This window comes from Scylla paramamosain, chromosome 48 (genome assembly GCF_035594125.1).
Source record: "Scylla paramamosain isolate STU-SP2022 chromosome 48, ASM3559412v1, whole genome shotgun sequence".
NCBI classification, from domain to species: domain Eukaryota; kingdom Metazoa; phylum Arthropoda; class Malacostraca; order Decapoda; family Portunidae; genus Scylla; species Scylla paramamosain.
Genome location: NC_087198.1, coordinates 21,142 through 26,664, shown reverse-complemented (window position 1 = coordinate 26,664; position 5,523 = coordinate 21,142). Strand labels below are relative to the sequence as shown.

The following is a 5,523-nucleotide window of genomic DNA, read 5'->3' as shown; positions in this document are numbered from 1 at the left end:
ATATTCTCTCTCTCTCTCTCTCTCTCTGTCTGACAGTGAGTTAAGTGTCACTGCTGGACTGGATCAGCGCCAAGGACAGCCAAAGTGATGTCAGACATTGCCCAACTCTGCTGCAGAGGACTGGCCCAGCTGTGTGTGTGTGTGTGTGTGTGTGTGTGTGTGTGTGTGTGTGTGTGTGTGCACCAGGGTGTCAGGTATTCACACCCAATTCTTGCTGCATAATTGTGTTTCTGCAGGATTGAATCAAGTTTGTAATCTTGCATTGTTTAACAAGTTGAGTTCTCAAATTTTTTTTTAATCTGGCTCCCCCTCCCCCTGTGTTAGAATATTGCATGTTTCCAAGGCCACAGGGAGGCTTAGACGGGTTCTCAAGTGTTTCCTGTCACTAATGCAGAAATGTTGTTAATCTGTCACTGCAACTGTAAAAACACCCCTGAAAACCTGCGTCACTTCAACTAAAACCTTATAAAACAATGTTTCTCCTGTCAGCACTGCAGAAATGTTGTTAATCTGTCACTGCAACTGTAAAAACACCCCTGAAAACCTGCGTCACTTCAACTTAAACCTTATAAAACAATGTTTTTCCTGCCAGCACTGCAGAAATGTTGTTAATCTGTCACTGCAACTGTAAAAACACCCTTGAAAATCCGCGTCACTTCAACTAAAGCCTTTTAAAAGAATGTTTTTCCTGTCAGCACTGCAGAAATGTTGTTAATCTGTCACTGCAACTGTAAAAACACCCTTGAAAATCCGCGTCACTTCAACTAAAGCCTTTTAAAAGAATGTTTTTCCTGTCAGCACTGCAGAAATGTTGTTAATCTGTCACTGCAACTGTAAAAACACCCTTGAAAACCCGCGTCACTTCAACTAAAGCCTTTTAAAAGAATGTTTCTCCTGTCAGTACTGCAGAAATGTTGTTAATCTGTCACTGCAACTGTAAAAACACCCTTGAAAACCTGCATCACTTCAACTACAGCCTTTTAAAAGTATTTCTCCTGTCAGTAATGCAAAAATGTTAATATATCACTGCAACTGTAAAAACACTCTTGAAAACCCACGTCACTTTAACTAGAGCCTTTTAAAACAATGTTTCTCCTGTCAGTAATGCAGAAATGTTGTTAATCTGTCACTGCAACTGTAAAAACACCCTTGAAAACCTGCATTATTTCAGCTACAGCCTTTTAAGAGTGTTTCTCCTGTGAGTAATGCAGAAATGTTGATCTGTCACTGTAACCGTAAAAACACCCTTGAAAACCCACATCACTTCAACTCCAGCCTTTTAAAAGAATGTTTCCCCTGTCAGTAATGCAGAAATGTTGTTAATCTGTCACTACAACTGTAAAAACACCCTTGAAAACCCACTTGACTTGAACTAAACACACACACAAACACACAGCACTAGTACTGCTGTTGCCACACAGATCAGTGAGGGGCTGCTGGAACAAGTGGGGCAAGAGGTCAGTGCTGTGCTTCAAGAGGCAGACCAGCCACAGATGAATGCTTGACTCACCGTACTCATCATCAACCTGTGTCCTGTACTTTGTGTATAATATCTTTGAGTCTTGAATCTAATACACTCCTCACTGTTCACTTGTACATGTTGAGCCTCACTACATTCACGCAGGTCGGAACAAAATTAAGTTTGTCCATTTTGTGTGTCCATTCTTTATTGCGGCCATTGTACAAGATGCAGCGTTTGTGTGTGTGTGTGTGTGTGTGTGTGTGTGTGTGTGTGTGTGAGGGGCTCACTTATTGGTGAGGGGCTGTGGGGAGTCACTGTGGGTTTGTAAACATACTGTGGGGGGACATACTGTGGCGCTGTGGCCTGAGGTGAGGTGAGAGAGAGAGAGAGAGAGAGAGAGAGAGAGAGAGAGAGAGAGAGGGGGGGGGGGGCAGCATGAGTGAAAGAAAGCAGATGTTGTTGATTGTTGATGATGCAGGGGAGAGGTGTTGTTGTTATTCAGTGTTCTTCATTGCACGAGATGTTGTTGTTGTTGTTGTTGTTGTTGTTGTTGTTTTTGACTGGCAACCAAGCCTGGCTGGCGTGTGGGCCTTGTCATGTGGCCCACAGGTAATTCTTAGTGGTCAGTCTATCGGTGAGTACAGCTGAGCGCTGCCTGATTGCACGAGAGGTATTGTTCATAGTTGTTCATTGTAGGTGAGGGAAGACACAGTATGTTGAGGGAAGGCAGCAGCTGTGGAGGAGTGAACAGCTGCACCACTGACAGCAGCAGCAGCAGCAGCAGCAGCAGCACTGCTGAATACTTCTACTGCCACTACTAACTACTGCTGATGTTTTTCTCCTCCTCCCAGCACAGCAGCAGACTCGGGTACTGTTACAGCTCTGCTCCCTCCTACAGGACACGTTCCCATCACCTTCACGTCCTGGACACGTGCACAAACTTGTGCCTGGGCAGTCTCACTGCAGCAACTGCCAGTGCTGTGGCTGGGTGGCAGGAGGGAGGGACAAGCTGGCCACCCTCTCTGTCACCACCTGCTGGGGAAAGACCACCATTATCATCATCATCTTGGTTTTCCTTTTTTGTTTTCTTTCACAATTTACAAGGAATATTAACAGTTTGTTTTGTTAGTGTTGTCTGTTTGTTATTAAATGATGTGTTGATTGTGTTGTTGTTGTTGTTGTTTATGTGTTAGTTGTTGTTGTGTTTTGTATGTGTGACTGATGAATAAAATAAAGGCAGTCGTGTCACACTTACAGGTGTTTGTTTGCACCTCAACTCTACACAACAATAATGGCCTGGATAGATGTATTATTATTATTATTATTATTATTATTATTATTATTATTATTATTATTATTATTATTAGTGTATAATTACCAGTATATTTCAACAAATGCTGGAACTACTACTACTACTACTACTACTATACTACTAAAAATATATAATCCAGGAGCTCTACTAGCACTTTTACTACTATACTGAACATTGCTATCAATTCTACCACCACCACCACTCCTCACCTTGCTCATCCTGTCCCTGCACCCTGGCCAGCTGCTGGAGGAGGAGGAGGCCCCGGTGACACTGGGTGAGGTAGAAGGTGGATGCCATTTCCTCCTGCTGCTGCTGCTGCTGCTGCTGCTGCTGCTGCTGCTGTAGCTGTTGCAGCTGGTGCTGTGTGGCTCGGGGGGTCCCTCACAGACAATGTGGCACTCACCACACACAGCCCACCAATTATCTCCTCTGCAATAGTGATGAGAGGTTACATTAAAGTAGGTTACCACTTAAAAGGCTTAGAGACACTTAGAAATACTAAAAAAAAATAAATAAATAAATAATACAAAGAAAGGTTAGGTTAGGTTGGGTTGTGTTAACACTCAAAATGGCAACAAAAATACAGTATGACTGGATTTGAGAAGAGGAAGAAAAAGAACAACAGGCAAATATAAAATGAGAGAGAGAGAGAGAGAAAAGTAGGTGAGTAAAATAGCAGGTGTAACAATAATGAAGTGCCTCCCTCCTTGACTTGGGACAGTGAAGGTGGTAACAGGCCCTGCCACCATCTCAAACCACCACCTTTCATCACCACTTGTTACTTTCAAGCCACCAGCGCATACGCATTACCTTCATTCCCTATTAAGTTGAACACCTAAATACTACTAATGCCACCACCACCTCCACCACCACACATCAGTCAATTAATGAATAAAACCAATACTTCCCGTTCTTGTAGTTTTCATATGTAATGAAACAATGGAGGCAGGAATCACGTCGGCAGACAGACACAGATTGCTCTCTCCACCAGTCCCCCATCAACAGATTGACTGACTGAAAGACAGACAGACAGACACAGGCTGCTCTCTCCACCAGTCCCCCATCAACAGATTGACTGACTGAAAGACAGACAGACAGACACAGGCTGCTCTCTCCACCAGTCCCCCATCAACAGATTGACTGACTGAAAGACAGACAGACAGACACAGGCTGCTCTCTCCACCAGTCCCCCATCAACAGATTGACTGACTGAAAGACAGACAGACAGACACAGGCTGCTCTCTCCACCAGTCCTCCATCAACAGACTGACTGTTTGAATGATTGAAAGACGGACAGACAGACAGCCTGCTCGTATTTATTTGCTCAACTTCTCAACTTACTTAACTACAATCTCAGTCATCTAATTTTCATTATCAAAGAGTCAATAACGTTAAAATTTAGCCTCATTACTAATATTATTACTCTCTCTCTCTCTCTCTCTCTCTCTCTCTCTCTCTCTCTCTCTCTCTCTCTCTCTCTCTCTCTCTCTCTCTCTCTCTCGCTGATGTCACATCACACAGGTCATTATATAGATGGAGTTGTTTAAATATACACTCATTTCCCAATAGAATTAATTTTGTATTGTAAGTTTACATGAATAGTGCAATAATAGTAATGAAAAGCACAGATTTCTGCCTTTCATTACGTGGAGCTTCGATCTCAAGTAAAAACCATTATATATTAAATCAGATAAGGTAACAGCCACCTGGAACACGAGGAGCAGGGGAGAGCAGGCGAGGAAGAGTGGGGAGAGGGTGGCGGGCAGGGGAGGAAGGGAGCGGGATGTGAGGGGAGGGGAGGGGAGAGAAGGAAGGTCTGAAACAGGGAGGTAAAACAAGTGAACGAGTGACACCAGTTTGCTAGTTACAGGAGTATACACACACACACACACACACACACACACGAACATCTCCCTATAAACCTTGACAACCGTAGCATCACCGTCACCACCACCACCACCACCCCAGCCCTCAACCGCACCCAGCAACCACAACACCGATATCCCTACCACTATTACACAACCACCACCATCCCCAACAATCACAACCACCTTCACCACAAGCCAGTCACTTTCACCATCACTACCAACACTCTTCCACCAACATTCCACCCCCCCACCGCAACTACCACCACCATCACCCTAGTTAGGCAACCACTTCCATCCTCTACAACCACACACACACCAAACACCACCACAACCACCACCTTGACCCAGTCACGTCTGCCATAGCCACCTCCACCTCCCCCTTCCACCATCCTACTCTCCACATCTCTCTTCCACTATCCACTCCTCCCTATCTACCACCAGGCCATACTCACATCCACCTCTCCCTTCACACCGCACTCCACCACAACACGCCCGCTGAGAAAAGATGCAACACCACCTCACCGCTGCAACACAACCGGAGACCCGTCACATCACGTCAGCGGGCGCAGGGCGAATGGCTGAGCAGACGGCGAGGAGAGAGTATCACGTGACTTGAATACTTGGTGCTGATTGGTGGAGGCTGTGCTGAGGTAATTGTCACTCAGAACAGCCGCACTCATAATACTGCTTGTAATGATAAAAAAGAAAACAAAAAGAATCACGGTTATATTAGCAGTAGAAGACACCAACACACCGTGAGGCAAGAAGTAACAACAAATGAAAGATACATCAGTTTTACGATGAGTAAGAAAGAAAACGGAAAAATAGAATGCTCTGATTGGCTGACGGGAGGCAGACCATCACTACAGCTTTCGTATTTA

At 44.7% G+C, this 5,523-nt stretch overlaps 1 long non-coding RNA gene across 2 annotated transcripts; it reads right to left on the bottom strand.

Annotated features, from left to right (window-relative positions):
• Positions 1 to 1,649: 1,649 nt before the first annotated feature.
• On the bottom strand, positions 1,650 to 5,311 carry LOC135095174 (uncharacterized). Of its 2 annotated transcripts, none has more exons than XR_010264090.1 (3): positions 5,165 to 5,311; positions 2,984 to 3,203; positions 1,650 to 2,497 (listed from the first exon to the last, which is right to left on the bottom strand). It is a non-coding gene; the product is annotated as an uncharacterized LOC135095174 (long non-coding RNA). The 2 variants fall into 2 exon arrangements; XR_010264089.1 differs by having other exon boundaries at positions 5,095 to 5,249.
• Between the last annotated feature and the right edge of the window lie 212 nt (positions 5,312 to 5,523).